Below are 18949 nucleotides of genomic sequence, written 5' to 3'. Positions count from 1 at the left end.
AGCTATCAGGCGCCCATTACATGAGGCGTCTTGCCAATGTATTACCTGGGACACGGGAAACCTGAATATGATGGAACTCCACGCGCTACATGCTGAAAACATTCTGGCCCAAGAGAAGGAAAAATGGAAATTAAAGATGGAACAGCAAACACATAAAGCTCAGCTGACTATGATGCAAATGGTCGCCCAGCCGTTGGAAGGAGGTGCTGCGTGAAAAGAAGGGCTGGCAGAGGTAAATCTGGCGGGTGCTTTGTTTGCAGAGCAATGGACCACTGAGTGAGGCAGTGCACGCCCAGACAGCGTCAATCGGCCCTGCAGGCTGTGCAGCAGGGTGACTAATCGAGGAAGGCTGAAGTGGCGGTGGGCAGGCCCAAAGTTACAGGTAAACTTCTTTGCTTTATGCTTGGCAACGAATACTCGCTTGTGCTCATCACTACTACTAACCTTATGGGCACTGAAACATGTCCCACCTCTACACTGAGCACAGAGTTTGCGAAGCGTGAACTATATTTTCAGTACAACGATGATGTAATGGGGAAACATTCCAATTCTCATTTCTGTTATCGGAATTCTGTTCTTTAAATCTGATGTCTCGGGATCTCATAGTGAGACTGGGGTCGGATTTGCGCAGTACCCCGACGGGCTTGCAGGCAATACAAAAAGAAGATTTAATAGTGCAGGCTGGAAAATATAAATCACGATCCCTGATGCATGTCAGAGAGCGATAGGTTCCGTGAGCGATTCACTCACCCAGAATTTTATTGGAATGATCTCAGATGTGCTGTCACTTTAAACTTTTTTAAGTATCTGTGACGGTACGTAGACCCTGTTTTTTTTTTATGCGGAAGGCTCTTTTCCTCACGGATCATTGGCGAAGGCATCCAGCGACAGATGTCAGAATTTGGGACCATGGGCACGACAGGCACAAAAAACGAAAGATTGTATCTTCAGGGTCGATGTGGGTATCTGCTTCAATGCATTTATAAGGACGTATAGGAAGAAACTAAATTGGCTAATTCAGGCAGACAGGGCAGTCCAGGTAATCCCCGCCAGGAGTGTCGTCTGGCGTTTACCTATGGTAGATGTCTCGGACCCAAGATTAAGAAAGGTCACAACTGATTTCAGGGCGAAAGGCAAACATGATGTGGGGCTCGTACGAACCCTTAAGAATAACCCCGAAGTCTGAGTATTGTCCTGGCAAAGCAAAAGAGCCGTTAAAACCCGAAGCTGTGCAAGGAATTACCCCAGTCTTTGAATATCTCTTATAGGCTGGTGTGATAATCCCCCGTGAATAATCACTGGTGAGAACACTCATTTTTTTTCGTTCAAAAAGGCAAACATTCCAGGTGAATCGGGGGAATGGAGGTTTGTTCATGACCTGCAGTTTATCAATAACGCTGTTGTTCCGCACACCCCAAATGTTCCCAACCCCTATATTATATTGGCTCAAATTCCACTGGAAGTAAATGGCTCTCTATTATGGTCTTAGCAAATGCCTTGTTTTGTGTACCGTTACACGCCGACAGTCAATTCTGGTTCACCTTTCCATTCAAAGGCCAATAGTATACTTTCACGTGACATTTTCAAGATTACTGTGAGTCCCTACCATAATTAACGAGGCTCTACACAGGAGGCTGGAGACTCTTGTTTTAACCGGGGTGGGGGTGGGTATCAGTGCTTCTGCAGTATGTAAGCGAATGCTTAATCGCAGCATCAACAGAGAAACAATGTGAGAAAGGTAGGCTTGCGATGCTCTGCCATCTAGTCTCGCAAAACTAAAACTTGTGGAACAACAGTTGAAGTTCTTAGGTTTGAAGACCGAGACCAGACGTGTAGGATTCACCAATTTAGAATCTGGATACGGCGTTCTATTGTGGATAGGTCAGTATTCAGAAGCAAAGAGATAGGCCAGTGTCTGGTATGTTGTATCAACTACCCACGAGGTAGTCAAAGCGGGATCACTTCCTTCTCATCTGTCAGCGCAAGCAGCAGAGCTGATTGCCTTGATTGAGGCATGTAAATTGGCCGAAGGAAGAACAGTGAATATTTACCTAGACAGCAGATATGCATTCGGGGTTGTACATAATTTTGGATCCCTGTTTAAAAACAAGGGCTTCTTGACCTCCACTGGAAAGCCAATCACATAACATGACCTGATCTCTGACCTCCTGAAAGCAGTTCGATTGCCGAAATCAATCACTGTGTGTCAAATGTGTATGGCAAATATTTGGAATCCAAAGCAGACTTATGGGAGTTACAGTCGCAGGCCACATCGAAGGAGAAGCGTGAATTGACAAGGGCAGGGTGCAGAATGAGGGAATGGGTGTAGTGTGGCCCCAATGGTAAACCCTGTCTACCACGATCTTTCTTCCCTTTCTATGCCGAAGTAACACACGGTAAGGACCATGTGTCAAACATGGGGATGTACGACAATATTTCAGCACGCTGGTACAGAAAGGGATTTACTCATTAATCATAAAAAATGTGAATAATGTGTTATCTATGCCACTAATAATGTGGGGAGGAGAATACAAATGAATCAGGAAGAACACCCCCAATCCCAAAGACCCTTTGAACATTTACAGATGGATTTTTTTGAACTAACACCCAGCGAAGGAAAAAGGCATTGTCTGGTAATAGTTGATGTTTTCCCAAAGGGTGGAAGTGCTCCCATGTCTAAACAGGATGCCAGTGCGGTAGCCAAGGCTTTGCTAACTGAAATAATTCCAAGATGGGGCATTCCTGAAAGGCTAAGCAGCAACAATGGAAAGCCGTTTATAAATATTGCCCTACAGCAGATCAGTGATTATTTGGGAATAAAGGTGAGACAACTACCCTTAAAAATAAATTGGCAAAATGTTTTGAGGAACTAGAGGTGACATGGACAAAGGCATTTCCAATTGTGCTAATGTATATGAAGGAGAGGAAGAGTAAATCTTAGGACGTTTGAGATTTTGTTTGGAAGGTGGCCCAATACAGGAATTGGCCCAAGACCGATTGTCAGACAGATAACAGACCACTGTGAGGACGACATGTTATGTTACGGCATAAAACTCTCCACACTTCTGTCTCAAATACAGAATCAAAAGAAAGGCAGCACTACCCCAACCAGCAGAAGGGAAGATGCACAATCTAGAACCTGAAGACTGGATAGTGGTGAAAGACTTCAGGAGCAAAAGCATGAAGGCGAAGAGCTGGCTGGGACCGTTCCAAGGGCTCCCTACAACACAGACAGACAGCTGATAAGATCACCGAAAGAGCCACGTTGATACACGCCAACCATTGCAAACGTGTAGCTGACCTTGAGGAGACATCAGACAACACCGGATCCAAATAAGTGTAAGTAGTGATTAGAAGACTCACAGAAATATGGGGCTGCATGGCAGGACGAGTCGTGAAGGCAGGGGTGTCTGGGATACAACCGCAGACGGTAATCTTAACCAAGGATGTTAAGTTGACCATTACATGCCACCCATGCCCGTTTGGTTACCAGGACGAGTATAAATAAGGCAATAAATATTTACGCAGAGATCCTTGTGTATCCAGTTACTGACACTGAGTAGTATCCACCACGGCTACAGGTACACCTGACACGGGATATCGGTTTCCTGTTATCAAAGAAGGAGGTGCCATGGCAAGGGTAATAATAACCAAGATTCTGAAGAGCGATGAGGAAGCCTGGTGGTGTGGAATAGATAGAACCTTCTCCAATATCTATAGATAGGTGAATATAGTGGTACAGACTCGCACCCACCCCACCCGAGATGCAGTGCAGAAGGTCCTCCAAGAAATTGTCGCTCCTTGCCTCGAAAAGATGAATGTCCAATGACCCGCACTGCAGATGGGCGGAAAGGCCTTTTCCAAGCTGACAGAAATTGAAAAAAGAAAGAAACTGATGTGCAGCTAAAATGATCACAAATGAAAAAAGTTAAAGTTGATTCATTGAGAAAACTTATAGCGCCATAATTCAATTTCCGTGGAAGTCTATTGTTAAGGACTCAGTGCTCTCACTGCTGTAGCAATGGGGAATTTCCTCTGACCGTTTATGTTGTTGACAACCTTCCCAAAGCAGGGAATTTTGTATGGAACTGTCAATTAATCGAGTATTGTCACAAACAGGATTCAGACTAGCATAAAACAAAGAAGTGCGAAACCTGGAAATCTGAATCAACAACAGGAATTGACAGAGCAACTCTGCAGGCCTGACAGCATCTGTGCAGACAAAGAGATTTAATGTATCATTTCACAGATTCAGGCTACTTATGCTTTTTATTGTTTTATTGCCTGGGTAATTGTCAATTTCACTTCGGGAAACAGCATACTTACCAGAATCTCTCATTAACTGACAGACGTCATCTGTAAAAATGCAAAATTCCTTTATCGGCTGTAATATTGTTGCTGTTGCCCTGAAGCACCAGTCCTTGCCGTGGGTGGTGAAGGAGCTAACTACTGCCTTGCAAAACAACCGTGGGGTCAGAGACCCGATCGATCTGTCATGCAGCGGGGATTGCATTGCTCAGAACAGACGTGTTTGCTGTGTGGGACTGAAATTGAGCTCGATCACACACAGATACGTTGTAACAGCTGCCAACAGATGTGGAGATGGTTGGGACGGTTTCATTCGCACTCTGGGAAAAAGACTGGATCCTAAATTCAGGGGAGCTAAGTGTCACAGATAGAAGGCTGAAAATTGGTTTGGGAACGATATGAGTCATGATCGAATGGCGGGCAGACCAGATGGACTGAAAGCTCTAACTGTCCTCCGATGCCTTCTGGTCTCTGGCCATCCAATATCTAAGGAAATAGCAACAGAGTTAATCGTGCATTTCGAAGTCCTCCTCTCATTACTCGGCGAGGTGAGAGATGGAACAGATCTGTTATTAAATTTTGAGACTGGTAGAATGTTTGGAGACGGAGTAATAAAAGACAAACTGAGTATAAAGTTGAGAGTCATGAGATATTCAATAAAAAGGTAGACGGAGATGGACATGGAGAAATAAGTGTCACTGGTCTTGAAGACTTAACTCGGTTTTCCATTCCAAGATTCTAGCAGACCTGCTGAGATTTTCCCGCAATTTCTTTTGTTGGTAGTGAAACAGAAGGGAGAAGTATGATCCTGGACCAATCAGCTATGTCTGCTCTGTGGACATTTGAATTGCCTGTTCGAACAAATTACTTCTGACCCACACAGAAACCTCACTATCCTGCATCACCCACACCTCTGTTACTGACAATAAGCTGTTCATTACGTAAACCCATATGGGTACACAACAGCATCATTAACCGAGTGAATTGGGAAAATTTCAGGGAGAGTTCCATTCGGTTTCCATCAGAGCATTCTCATTCAGTTAATTCTATTACAGCACCATTTGACATGCAGCTGTCACTGTCATGTGGCCATTCTCATTCGAAGAATCTGGACATTTTGGTTGGGGCACGTTTGGAATGGTACCTCACATTTTGGAAGGGACATCGTTTATAGCATATTCGGCTGAACTGATAACCTGTCTCTTGCACCTGCAGTGGAGACAGTTTTCACTCAGAAACCAAGAGATGATCAAAAACGGAGGAAAAAATGTGTCAACAAAACCTGCCTCAGCAAGCGAATTCGCTCTTGCAACATTAATGGAGAGCGGCAAACCTATTAGCAAACAACAGCGCCCTGCGTGGGTCTCGCCCCACATCATTGAGATTAAAGTTCTCAAGCTCTACCGACTGAGCGAACCAGGTCAGGATTGGTGTTGGTTAATTTATGATTTCATACTGAGTTTAATTCAGCTGACACGGCAATTTTCAAAAATCTCGTTCATTCCTCCCCATTGCAAATAACATTATTCAAGTCTTTCAAATCTCAGATTTATTCCTTCAGACCATTACAATCCATTTAGGCCTTGCCCCGGGATTTACGATTCTCTGTTAAAATGTTCATATTTTGACCCTGATCCTTAGGTCGCCGAACTGATTCCCAGACACTCTGGCAGACTGCCAGTCAATCTGGAAAATACCTCAGGAAACCAAACCATTTCTGATTAGAGTGTAGGGAATCCCAACTGCTGAAGAGACAGAGTCCTCACAATTCAACACTTTCTTTGTTCTGCCTGCCTACAAAGTTTACCACTTCTAATATTCGAGACAGGAATTCTGATTATAAAATGTTTTAAAAACAGGAACAATCTTCTGAAGCCATTTCCAATTTGAATTATAATTTTTTACCATTTCACACGGTAACAGCCGTTCCTGAGGAAGGAGTTTCCATGAGGTGTGTCCCAGGGCTGGGCAGGAAGCCGCTGATTGAAACTGCAGTGGCCCTTTTCTGGTGGCAGCAGGGGCTTGTAGAGAGTGGGGTCATATTCTGCTGCACGTGACCGTCTCACTCACTGTGGACTCAGGGTCAATTATGGATGAGTTCTCGTGGTTGTATTGTCGGTCACAATACTTGATGTGAAATATTTGAGGCTCTGTGCTCTTTTTGGGCTAGGACAACCAACATTTCAGCCAAATGCTCTGACCATTTGAGACACTGCAACTGGCAGCAAAATTGTGCGTCTACATTTCCAAACGCACAGTGCTCGAGAGGAAGTGGACAGCAGTAGTTCTCATTATTTTAAGAATCAGTTGCTCATGTTCCCGTGTTTATCGCAGAGAGGGTGAGAGACCCGAGGAGTAACAAACACACCCATAAAGCAATATCAGGACCTGTGTAGTTCTGTCATAAGAAGCTGCCTGCAGTTGTTCTATTGCAAAGAGTGGTTTCAAACCCATGACGCAATAGAGACCGGACCCGAAACCCAGCACATTAAACCTCTCTGGATTAGTGGTGCTGGAATAGCACAGCAGTTCAGGCAGCATCTGTGGTACAGTAAAATCGACGTTTCAGGCAAAAGCCCTTCATCAGGAATACAGGGTTCTTCAGCACCACTAATCCTCAATCTGGTCTCCAGTATCTGCATTCATTGTTTTTACCTACATTAAACCACTCGGCGACGCTCCCTGACGATAACTAAGCGCCAAACCTGTCAAGACTAATGTTTCAGCATTGCTTCACTCCAGGCAATTTCCCCTGGCACTTTCTATGAATACCTTCGCATAATTAAAAAAATATTTACAACGATTTGAAAGGTGTGCACGGTGTGGACATTAGTGAGAAGGTGAATATTCTTCGACAGTTTTCCCCGGAGCTACAGGCCTGAGGGATGTCTTTGGAAAAGTTTACAAGATCATGAGGTAGACTAGCAGAGAACATAGTCAATCGACACTTTTTCAGAAGTCACGTGAGTTTAAACCGAGATAGCATAGGTTTTATGTGAGAGCAGTACAATTTGAAAGGGATGTGAGCGACAGTTGTTTTTAATACAGACATTTTTGTGCGTATGGAATAAATTGCCACATTTAGTGGCAGATTTTGGTGCACTCACAACACTTCAAAGGCATGTAAATGGGTATGCAGACAGGAAGTGTTCGGAGAGATAAGGGACAAATATTGGCAAATATGTTTAGATTAGTTACGGTCATCTGTTCAGCAGGTGCAAGTTGAATAGGAAGGTTTGCTTCCATGCTCGGCAATTCTGTGACACTCCAGTACCTGACAACAGTTTCAATAGACCACTTGCAAAAACGCATGCTGTTTGTTACTAAGTCAGCGTGTTTGAATTTTATTTTTTCTTGAGGCGTAACGTTTTGAAATGACACAGAGAGGAATATTTTCCAGGCATTTACAGACAACGACCATTCTCCTTGATATATTCCCAAGTTCTCCATCAAATAATTTCGTTGACTAAAAAAAACTTCACAAATCGTGTTGTCTCCTCAACTCTCCAGAGAATCCAAAAACTGACAGCTCTTAACTGGACAAGGTGCAAAACTCAAAAGGCAGAGCCATTATCAGACACACAAATTCATTACTTCTGTCTGTGAGGCAGTGCGAGACGTGTATGTCAAGAACTGCTCAGACAAATAGCACCGAAGCAATTCCAAACGGAGCTTCCCGACATTCTGGAGATTTAGTGCATTGCCAAGTAACAGAAAGTGCTCAAGTAACATAAAACAAAACAGAAAAATGTACCTTGCAAAGTGAATATTACCAATTATATTCTCGATTAAATTAGGTCAACAATGCGCTGGTGCCTCCATCTGATCGAGCGAGCCAATATCCATCCTCCCTCACCAGGACAGTAATGAAGGAAATGAGAGAAATATAACAAAGTTTCACGTTGCGATTGCCCACCTTTTAGCCACAACAACAAAAAACGAGGGAGCAGATTCAGTGCAGGATCTGGCTTCACAACAGCGGTGAAATAACGACGTCCACTCACTTTCAGGGAAAACTGTGAACAACTCACATTGTCCAAATATGAATACACAGCGCGGGCTGTTAAGTTCCCATATTCTACTGCTGCCCCGACATTCATACGAAAATGTACCTTTCAAAGAGAGCGTTTGTAGCTGTGGAATGACAGTGGCAGCTATTTCCCCTCGCTCTTACTGCCGCCTTTGGTAGTGTAGGGGCTGGTATTTTCATCTTACACGCGGTAGTTGAGTGTGCAATTCTCTGTTTTGGAAAAGCAGAGTGTTTTGGAGCAGAAAGATGTGAAGTTCGGATGCTTCTGGAGTTCTTGTTGAAAAGTTCGGTGACGCTAGGAAGATGGTTTGCAGACTTTTCCTCGCCTGTCTGGGTGACATTCTCAGCGCTGCAGAGGTTCCTGTGAAACGCTGCTCTCGTGTTTTGATACGAATTCATTTGGTTTCATTACCGCTGCTTCTGCTTGTTGCGATTGCAGATTGGGTCCAACGGATGGAATCCGTGGATGAGTGCCCTGCTTCTAGTCGAATGTGTGGCCCTTGCCGTTTGTACGTTTTGCGACTAGGAACTGCTGGACTGATGCCCACACAAATTCTTTGCCAAGAACCAATATCCACACACCTTCATTCGCAGATGCATGGCACACAAAGTTCGCAGCGAGGATATGCTTTGAGGTAATTTTTAAATCATGCTTCCCTGTATTAAAAACAAATTCTGGAAAACGATATCCAGACTCCTCCGAACACTCGGACTTATGACAGCACAGAAACCGAGAACCTCACTCAGACAACAACTCACGAGAAAACAAGGCCCAATACCCATCATGTGCAGGTCAAACGTGGTTGACGAGATTCCACGCAGGGACTGCACGAAACACGACATAGGAGAAAGACGCTGACAACTGGAGAGCTGCATTCGTAATTTTATCTGGACTGTAAACGCCTCGGACAGCTGTTCCTTGCAGTTATGCACAGAATATTGAATGTCTCTGATTCCAGGGCTTGGAACTCGGATGATATGACCGTCTGCAGCACTGGTTACTTCCTTGTGTGAGGTAACTCCTAATGGAACACACGTAACACTCTATTGCTCATTTAGAAATATATCCAAAATAGGAGCTCAGATAAGCATTTCTGTTGTCTTTGTGGTGCTGTACCAGACATGCTCTGTGGCACTGCACTTATTCTGTGTTTCCTGAGGGTTCGGCGCATGCTTCCACGATCGTATTATGGGCAGTAACTGCATTTTCGCTTCAATAACGGGTGTGTGAAGCGGAGGTCCACCATTCTCTATTCTATTTTTCTCTTCTTATGCACAACTGCAATACAGTAAAGGATCAATTAATATTGTAAGGTAATATACAGAGGCGTGTGAAATACCGAAGTTTTAATGACATTTATGCAATGGTGAGAGATTACCTTGATTCAGGAAGTAAGGATGTAAAGTCTGTTTGGCTGGAGTTGAGGAACAGTGAGGAATGAACTCACAACCATGTGTAGTTTACAAGCCCACTCGCAGTAAACACAAAGCGAAATAAATCATACAAGGAAAAACAATTGTGTGTGAGTGACAAAAATGGCAATAGTCATGCGTGATCTTAACTGCCCATCTAAAACTCTCCGTTCCATTGTAAAAACGTTTGGAGAACCATAATCAAAAAAATCCCACATGTCCCATAAAACATCACGAAGGAATATCTTGGTAATTGATTACTCTACTGGTGACTTAATTTTGCTATTTTCTTGGAAACCATCTCTTTAATTGTGAGCATCAGAAAAGGCTTTTTATTTGCCAGCAAGAAATAAATATGTGATTAACCTTTGTTCGTTTCATGTATAAGAACACTGGGACTCCTCTGCACTGCACATCTTTTGCGTTTCTATCGATTTTAATAGTAGTGTGCCTTTTTATTCATCCCAACAAAGTATATGACCTCGCATTCCCTACATGAAACTGCATCTGCCAAGAATACTCCAATTGTTGGAGGGAATCCTGAGGAACAGAATGTACATGTATTTGGAAAGGCAAGGACTGATTCGGGATAGTTAACATGGCTTTGTGCGTGGGAAATCATGTCTCACAAACTTGATTGAGTTTTTTGAAGAAGTAACAAAGAAGATTGATGAGAGCAGAGCAGTAAATGTGATCTATATGGACTTCAGTAAGGCGTTCAACAATTTTCCCCATGGGAGGCTGATTGGCAAGATTAGATCTCACGGGTAATAGCAGTGGACCGAACGCCGTCAGTACCTGGACACCAAGAAGAACATGTTCCATCAACTACAACACTGTTTTCTATTGGCAAGCCAATTGCTGATCAAAGCTGCAATCCTCCCACAATTCCATTCCTCCGCATTTTACCTATTGTGGGGAACCTTATCGAACAACTTGCTGAAACCCATATACACCACATCAACCGGTTTACTGTCATCTACCTGTTTGGTCACTTTGTCAAAAAAGTCAATAAGATTCGTTAGGCAAGGCCTACCCATCACAAAACCGTGCTGACTGTCCCTGATCCGATTTTTCATTTCTAGATGGTCATAAATCCTATCTATAATAACCTTTTCCAACACGTTACCAACAACTGCAGTGAGACTCACTGGTCTGTAATTACCAGGGTTGTCTCTAAGACACTTTTTGAACAAGGAACAACATATGCTATGCCCCATTCCACAGGCACTATTCCTGTAGACAACGATGATTTGACGATCAATGCCAAACGCTCATCAATCTCTTCCCTTGCTTACCAGAGGATCCTAGGACAGATCCCATCCTGCCCAGCTGACTTATCTATTTTCACACTCTGCAGTATTTCTAATATCTCTTCCTTGTGAACCTCAATCTCTTCTAGTCTAGACGCAAGTATCTTTATATCTTCCTCGCCAACATTTTCATTTTCTATAGCGAATACTGTCGAAAAATATTTATTTAGTGCTTCCCCTATCTCCTCTGACTCCACACTCAACTTTCCACTATAATCCTTGATTGTCCCAAATTTCACTCTCGTCATTCTTTTATTCCTGACATACCAATGGAAAGCCTTAGGCCGATCCCTGATCCTAACTGCCAGTAATTTCTCATGTCTCCTCCTGGCTCTTCACAGCTCTCTTTTTTGGTCTTTCCTGATATCGTTGGAACCCTCGAGCGCTCTAACTGAGTTTTCACATTTTTTCCTAACATAAGACTTCTTGTTCTTCTTGACCAGGGATTCCACTTCCTTAGTAAACCATGGCTCACGCATTCTATATCTTCCTCCCTGCCTGACAGGTACACACACAGGAGCTTTTCCTTGACTAAGCTCCACGTTTTTAATGTACTCACCCCCTGCAGTTTCCTACCCAATTCTACGCTTCCTAAATCTTACCTCATTGATCGTAATTTCCCTTCCACCAGCTGATACTCTTGCTCCATGGAGTACACCGATCCCTTTCCATCACGAAAGTAAACCTGAGAGAATTGTGATTGCTGTCTCCAAAGTGCTCACCGACTTCCGAATCTAAAACCTGGCCAGGCTCGTTACCCAGTACTAAATCGAAAGTGGCTTCGTCCCTTGAAGGCATGTCTACATATTGTGTCAGGAAGCCGTCCTGCACACACTGGACAAAAACTGACCCATCTATAGTACTCGTACTGTAGTGATCCCAGTCAATATTTGGATATTGTCTTGAGTGTTCCAGAGTTTTTCATTGTCCCACAGTCCAGATGAAGTTTGCATTCCTCACGTACGGGAGCGAGAATTCTTTCACTGTCTCAGATCAGTTCCTGTCCCGAGAACATCAGAGTCAATGTCCCATCCTCCACTCGAACCGACAGTTCACACTTCTTAATCCTCCTCTGATTCCATTTCCCAAAGTGTTTCTCAAGATTTCCAAAGCTGGAGTCTAAATTATATGGTTTGCTTCCTAAACATTTTTCCAACTGCCAACTGACAATATTTTCACAGTATCTCTTCACAATCCTCTGGCTTGCACCATGTCCATGGATGAGAAGTCCCGTTTGGTGGAGAGATTCCCGAAGTTGGTGAGTTTCACTTTGGAACAAAGATGGTTAAGTGGCAATTTCCTGCAGTTGTTTGTAATGATGGGAGAGGGAGCGGTGGGGAATGAGCAATTTGACGAGCAGGAGGAAGTGTTTCCACTGACCCGAGTCAGAGAACAGAGGACAGGGATTAAAGGAATCTAATGAAAAGCAGCACTTCTGCTTAGGACGTTCAATAACAACTGCAGAAACCCGATGTGTCGAGCAGTGTATCTGGAAAGAGAAACAGAGATAATGTTTTAAATATGGAACATTTCTGATGAAGTACTCCAGTTGTCCAAGTCTAATCAAATTACCGGCCTGGTTTGCAAAATAAGTTTTCTAAATTTTGAGCGAAAATTATTCCAGCAGGAAAGCATACAGAACGTAGTCAGCAGGATTCCAACCTACGTGGGGAAACCCCAATGGATTTCAAATCCATCGCCTTAACCACTCGGCCATGACTACCACGGCGAACCTGCGTTGAGCATTGACCAAATCAGCCGTGATCTCATTGAAAGCTACCGTTGACTTGATGAGCTAAATGCTTCCATCTCCTTTCATACCTTTGCTGTCATTTGTAAGGTGCGAGACATCAATGTAAAAGAAGAAAAGCACAAAGGTAGGAAAAGATATTTGCAGCCAAACTGAGTCAAAATTATTTATTGAAAGGAAAATCACACTTGGCAATTTGCAAGATCTCTTTGCGAACATGACCAGCAGAGGTAAGCAAAGGAGCTATTGATCTGAGTATTCTTGGACCTGAAGCAAACAAATGTTAGTGACATATTCATTTCTTTTTCTGGCGAACGAAATGATCTTTCCTGATGGTAACAATGAAAGAGATGGTTCCCAATAAAAGACAGAGATTAAGTCGAATGTAGATACATTTCAATGTGATACGATTCATTTTCAGTCCCTAATTACCCCAGAGATGGAGGGGGTGAGTTACTTTTCTTCACTCTTCAACTCCTCAGCATGGAGGTACAGACATGAAACCGCTAGAGATGGAGTTCTTGAATTGGGAACCAGCGACACTGAAGGAACTACGCAAAAGTGAGGACCGCAGGTGCTAGAAACCAGATTTTAGATCTGAGTGATGCTGGAAAAGCACAGCAGGTCAGGTAGCATCCGAAGAGCAGGAAAGTCGACGTTTCTATTGCAAGTCCTGCTGCGTTCTGCAAACAATTTTCGTTTTTTGTTCAGATTTCCAGCAACTGCAGCTATCTGTTTTCTGTTTACCTTCATAATGTTTTGGACAAAACCAATGACCTGCCAGCATCGGAAAATCAGCAGAAGGACTGGTACACCGATATGTTTGCTGAACAATACAAACATTCCATGGGCGGGAATACGATCCGGGCCACGGCGCTGAGAGCACCGAATCCTCACAAGTAAATAACAAGACAAGGCGATAGATACTATCGTATTTGGTGTAAATAAAACACCAATTTGTTCTTCCATTTTGGAAGAACAAACAAGAATGCGGAATACAGGGTTAATGGTAGGGTTCTTAGTCAGGTGGAGGAACAGAGGGATCTTGGGGTCTATGTACATAGATCTTTGAAGGTTGCCACTCAGGTGGATAGAGTTTGTAAGAAGGCCTATGGAGTATTATCGTTCATTAGCAGAGGGATTGAATTCAAGAGTCGTGAAGTGATGTTGCAGCTGTACAGGACTTTGGTTAGGCCACAGTTGGAGTACTGTGTGCAGTTCTGGTCGCCTCACTTTCGGAAAGATGTGGAAGCTTTGCAGAGGGTGCAGAGAAGATTTACCAGGATGTTGCCTGGAATGGAGAGGAAGTCGTATGAGGATAGGTTGAGAGTTCTCGGCCTTTTCTCGTTGGAACGGCGAAGGATGAGGGGTGACTTGATAGAGGTTTATAAGATGATCAGAGGAATTGATAGAGTAGACAGTCAGAAACTTTTTCCCCGGGTACAACAGAGTGTTACAAGGGGACATAAATTTAAGGTGAAGGGGGGAAGGTATAGGGGAGATGTCAGGGGTGGGTTCTTTACCCAGAGAGTGGTGGGGGCATGGAATGCGCTGCCCGTGGGAGTGGTAGAATCAGAATCATTGGCGACCTTTAAGCGGCATTTGGATAGGTACATGGATGGGTACTTAATCTAGGTTAGAAGTTCGGCACAACATTGTGGGCCGAAGGGCCTGTTCTGTGCTGTATTGTTCTATGTTCTATGTTCTATGTTCTAAAACACCCTTTCTGAACATTTTCGTTGCAGATTATTTTCAACTTGTCTTCGAAGATTTACAAAGTGGGAAAAGGCCATTCCGCCCGTGTGCATTGCGGCTAATCAGAGAGCCATCTATTCTAGTCGCAGTTTCCAACTTTGTCCCAAGTTCTCGTATGTTCTAATGTTTCCAGGGCAAATATCAATGAGGTTACCCTATGTTCTTAAATGGCACAATAATGGGACAGACGTATGACGCTTCCACAAAGTATTGTAACTCTTTTGAGGAACTCATACTCATTTTCACCCACAGAGGGAGACGCACAGGAAGATACCCCCAAACTGACGGAGTTGTCCGTTGTGGAGAGCTGGAATCTGAAACGGACACAGGACAAATGTAAGTTTTAAATGCGGAAGCACAGAGGCGACTTCTCGACAGGACTTCATAGGGGAGCGTCAACGTAGACCACGGTTAAAGCGAAACATTCCCCTCGAGCCAGGTAGGACTCGGACATACAATCTTCTGATCCGAAGTCAGACGCGTGATCCATTACGCTACTGGCCCAAGAGACAGCCCTAGTGTTGGCAGAATGTCGATATGTAATGCCATGGACTTTCATGGAATCAGAATTAAAAAGGTGAACAAGCAGCGAAGATTATCACCAACACTGCTTCACTTCGAAGTTTCCAATTTGTGAAGCAGTGCCTTTCACTGGCAAAGGAGAAACATTTGTCCTCAGCTGCCTGCTTCAGGGTCGCCTACTTCTCTGCTGGAAGATTCCATCGCTTTAATCACAGTCACGACGCGATTTCATGATCTACTCCAGTGAAAAAGTGTCATGGTGTATTCCAAGCAAGACCCTGCAGATACTCAGCGAGAGACCTCCGGTCATTTCGAGCTCTGGATATGGAATTAGACGAGATGCGTGACACCTTTTACTGGCGCCGCCACTTCACTTCAAATTAGCGGCTCAAAACGAGTCGTTGTCAGCATCAGCTTGATTTGTACCTTCCTGCAGTGCATTTGCTAAACAACATCAGATAGATCCCATCCGGCCCAGCTGACTTATCTATTTTCACACTCTGCAGTATTTCTAATATCTCTTCCTTGTGAACCTCAATCTCTTCTAGTCTAGACGCAAGTATCTCTGTATCTTCCTCGCCAACATTTTCAAATTGTATAGCGAACACTGTCGCAAAATATTTATTTAGTGCTTCCCCTATCTCCTCTGACTCCACACACAACTGCCCACTATTCTCCTTGATTGTCCCAAATGTAACTCTCGTCATTCTTTTATTCCTGACATTGGAAGCCTTCGGGTTAACCCTGATCCTATCTGCCAACAACTTCTCATGTCTCCTCCTGGCTCTTCTCAGCTCACGTTTTAGGTCTTTCCTGATATCGTTGGAACCCTCGAGCGCTTTAACTGAGTTTTCACATTTTTTCCTAACATAAGACTTCTTGTTCTTCTTGACCAGGGATTCCACTTCCGTAGTAAACAATGGCTCACGCGTTCTATGTCTTCCTCTCTGCCTGGCAGGTACATACTTATCTAGGACACACAGGAGCTTTTCCTTGATTAAGCTCCACATTTTTAATGTGCTCACCCCCTGCAGTTTCCTACCCCATTCTACGCTTCCTAAATCTTGCCTCAATGCATCGTAATTTCCCTTCCACCAGCAGAAACGTTTGCTCCGTGGAGTACACCTATCCCTTTCCATCACGAAAGTAGACCTGAGAGAATTGTGATCGCTGTCTCCAAAGTGCTCACCTACTTCCATATCTAAAGCCTGGCCAGTATCGTTACCCAGTACTAAATCGAAAGTGGCTTATTCCCTGGAAGGCATGTCTACATAATATGTCAGGAAGCCCTCCTGCACACAGTGGACAAAAACTGACCCATCTATAGTACTCGTACTGTAGTGTTCTCAGTCAATATTTTGATATTGTCTTGAGTGTTCCAGAGTTTTTCATTGTCCCAGAGTCCAGATGATGTTTGTATTCCTCACGTACAGGACTGAGAATTCTTTCAATGCATCAGATCAGTTCCTGTCCCGAGAACATCAGAGTCAATGTCTCGTCCTCTACTCGGACCGACAGTTTACACTTCTTCATTCTCCTCTGATTCCATTTCCCAAAGAGTTTCTCAAGATTTTCAAAGCTGGAGCCTAAATTATATGGTTTGCTTCCTAAACATTTTTCCAACTGCCAATTGATAATATTTTCACAGTATTTCTTCACAATCCTCTGCCTTGCACCATGTCCAGGGATGAGAAGTCCCGTTTGGTGGAGAGATTCCCCAGGCTGGTGAGTTTCACTTTGGAACAAAGATGGTTAAATGGCAATTTCCTGCAGTTGTTTGTAATGATGGAAGAGGGAGCGGTGGGGAATGAGCAATTTGACGAGTAGGAGGCAGTGTTGCCACTGACCCGAGTCAGAGAACCGAGGACAGGGATTAAAGGAATCTAATGAAAAGCAGCACTTCTGCTCAGGACGTTCAATAACAACTGCAGAAACCCGATGTGTTGAGCAGTGTGTCTGGAAAGAGAAACAGAGATAATGTTTTAAATATGGAACATTTCTGATGAAGAACTCGAGTTTCCCAAGTCTAATCAAATTCCCAGCCTGGTTTTCAAAATAGGTTTTCTGAACTTTGAGCGAAAAATGTTCCAGCAGGAAAGCATTTATAACGTAGTCAGTAGGATCAGAACCTACGTGGGGGAACGCCAAACGATTTTCAATCCATCGCCTTAATCACCCGGCCATGACAACAGACAGAGAAGCAATGTTGAGCATTGACCAAATCAGCCGTGATCGCATTGAAACCTGCCGCTGACTTGATGAGGTAAATGCTTCCATCTCCTTTCATACCTTCGCTGTCATTTGTAAGGTGCGAGACACCAATGTAAAAGAAGAAAAGCACAAAGGTAGGAAAAGATATTTGCAGGCAAACTGAGTCAAAATTATTTATTGAAAGGAAAATCACACTTGGCAATTTGCAAGATCTCTTTGCGACCATGACCAGCAGAGCAAATCAATGGAGCTATTGATCTGACTGTTTGTGGACCTGAAGCAAACAAAGGTTAGTGACATATTCATTTATTTTTCTGGCGAACGAAATGTTCTTTCCTGATGGTTACAATGAAAGAAATGGTTCACAATAAAAGACAGAGATTAAGTCGCATGTAGATACATTTCAATGTGATACGATTCATTTTCAGTCCCTAATTACCCCAGAGATGGAGGGGGTGAGTTACTTTTCTTCACTCTTCAACTCCTCAGCATGGAGGTACAGACATGAAACCGCTAGAGATGGAGTTCTTGAATTGGGAACCAGCGACACTGAAGGAACTAGGCAAAAGTGAGGACTGCAGGTGCTGGAAAACAGATTTTAAATCAGAGTGATGCATTGTGCATTGTGCATTGCGGCTAATCAGAGAGCCATCTATTCTAGTCGCAGTTTCCAACCTTGTCCAAAAGTTTGGTCATGGTGTCATGCAAAAACTCAGCGAGTTCACTCAGACATTTTTGTGTGTGCAGAATGATTTGCCACATTTAAGGCAAATTCAATGGCATCCGAATGGGTATATCGACAGGAAGCGTTCGGAGAAATAAGGAACACATTTTGGCAAATATGGTTCAATTAATTCGGTTATCTGTTCAGCAGGGACAGGTTCGATAGTAGGGTCTCTTTCCGTGCTCGGCAACTTTGATGTGCTCCCGCAGCTGACACCAGTTTTAATGGACCATTTGCAAAAAAATGCACTCTGTTTGTTACGCAGTCAACGCGTTTGCCTATATTTCTGTAGCGTGGATGGGACGAGTTGACCCAGCGATGAGGATCTTTCCGGACTTTTGCTTCCAATGACCATTCGTTTGGCACCTTCCCAACTTTGCCATCAAAGAGTTTGGCTGAAGAAAAATACAGCACGGATAATGTTACCCCCCTCAGCTCTCCAACGAATCCAGAAACTGACAGCTCTTCATGTGGAACAGAAGCAAAACAGAAAGGGTGGACCATTGCCAGACACACCGAAGCATGCATGCTGCCTTTGTTGCAGTGCAATCCGATTATGTCATGAACTGCTCAGAGAAACGGCAGCGAGGCCATTCAGGACATACTGGAGATTTAGTGCATTGCCAAGTCACAGGAAGTGCTCAACAAACAGAAAACAAAACGGAACAGCAATAACCCATGAAAAATGAAGTTTACCAACTGCACTCGTGATGAAATTAGGTTAATAATGCGCTGATGACTCCATCTGATCGAGACGATCAATCACCAGCCCCCTTCACCAGGACAGTAATGAAGGAAATGAGAGAAATACAAAAAACTTTTCTCAGCGCGATTGCCAACCTTTTCGCCACTGCAACAACAAAAACGGCGACCAGATACAATGCAGAATCTGGTTTCATATCAGCAATTAAATAGTAATATCC

General features: G+C 43.7%; 1 non-coding gene across 1 annotated transcript; it reads right to left on the bottom strand.

Moving 5' to 3' along the window:
* Window positions 1-12705: 12705 nt before the first annotated feature.
* Window positions 12706-12787, bottom strand: trnas-uga (transfer RNA serine (anticodon UGA)). The gene has a single exon. It is a non-coding gene; the product is annotated as a tRNA-Ser (tRNA).
* Between the last annotated feature and the right edge of the window lie 6162 nt (window positions 12788-18949).

Source organism: Chiloscyllium plagiosum, unplaced genomic scaffold, assembly GCF_037043375.1.
Source record: "Chiloscyllium plagiosum isolate Xiang-an unplaced genomic scaffold, Cpla_swu_hap1 HiC_scaffold_31, whole genome shotgun sequence".
Lineage (NCBI taxonomy): Eukaryota > Metazoa > Chordata > Chondrichthyes > Orectolobiformes > Hemiscylliidae > Chiloscyllium > Chiloscyllium plagiosum.
This window is presented reverse-complemented; position numbering and strand designations above follow the sequence as displayed.